Here is a 1,329-nt window from a genome sequence, read left to right on the forward strand (position 1 = left end):
AAATAGAAATATTCCTTTAAACGTGCAAATCCGTCTTATTTTTAAGCCATATTTTACGAAAGCTTCCTCATGTCCGAGGCAACCGTATCAATTTCACTACACATTTATCCCTCTATATATATACCTTTCGAGAGTTGAAAATCTTTTAGCATCGTTGCAAAGCCTAATCATTTTTTCTCTTACTTCACATTCCTCGTAATGGTCACTATCCTTTTAGTCCCACTTATCAAAATTTGCTCTCTAACCCCACACATTCCTCTTTTATTCTATACTACCACACTTTATTCCTTTCACATACCTACCTTCGAGTATTTACCCAAATAGTCCCTTGCTTTGCCCGTCGTCTCTCTTAGAAGCTTCACTCACCCTTGTTCCTTACATTTTTTTTTCTCACGACACTTTGATCTTCTTACTTTCTGCATACTGACTTTCTTCCTTTCTCTGATGTCATTGCATTAGGACTTTCCAACTCTAACCTGTAGTGAAAATAACATCAACTTACCTTGTAACATTTGTACCACTTTTGTCACTTGAACTTCATTACCCTGTTCGATTAATGCCTTTAATATATAGCAATGTCAGTTGTTGGGGCACACATATTAGTTAACGCAGTCACGTATGGGATGTCATACACATACATACATATATTTACTAATGCCTTGCTTCCAAAGTATTTCCGAATACCTTTCACACTTATCCTAGTTTTAGAGCTATGATGCACATTCTTTCTCGCGACCGATCTAGTCCTCCTTGTCCTACGAAGCCTCTTGAGGTTTCCAACCACTCCGCATACTCCAATTTCCCTTAGGCTACTCTAGCTTCTCATTTGTCCGTTATCTCTGAATTTGTAAGACTTTTAGTACACTTCCCAGGAGGTCACCCATCCTAGTATTACTCTCACCCCAGCACGCTTAACTTCGGAGTGCTAATGGGATCCGGTGCGTTAGTGCTGGTATGATCGCATCCACCCTATTGTGTGACCTTTATCACATAACCTAGAACAAGCTGAAATTCTAATGGATTCCGATAAATTCTCGTAGTGCATCTCCTTCTAGATTAAAAGGATTCCTTACTCTTCCGACAAAGCAAATGCTATTTTAACCTATGGAACTCCCGATAACAAGCCATCAATCAACACATACAACTGCTTTCCATTCCTAAATTTTAAGATTCCTTGTAGTGGTAAAACTTCTTAGCCGCAGTTAGCTATAAGTACTTTGGCTATCGGTCCCTTCAAAACTTCCATTTGTCAACTATTAATGGTATCCTGCAATAGTTGTATGCACATAAGAAGTTCTAATGAAAGACTCATATACCTGTAGCAGCCCT

The 1,329-nt window shown here is 38.8% G+C and overlaps 1 pseudogene; it reads right to left on the reverse strand.

The window, feature by feature from the left end:
• Positions 1 to 847: 847 nt before the first annotated feature.
• LOC132629463 (5S ribosomal RNA) lies at positions 848 to 966 on the reverse strand (annotated as a pseudogene).
• Positions 967 to 1,329: the final 363 nt, after the last annotated feature.

Source organism: Lycium barbarum, chromosome 2 (genome assembly GCF_019175385.1).
Source record: "Lycium barbarum isolate Lr01 chromosome 2, ASM1917538v2, whole genome shotgun sequence".
Classification (NCBI taxonomy): Eukaryota; Viridiplantae; Streptophyta; class Magnoliopsida; order Solanales; family Solanaceae; genus Lycium; species Lycium barbarum.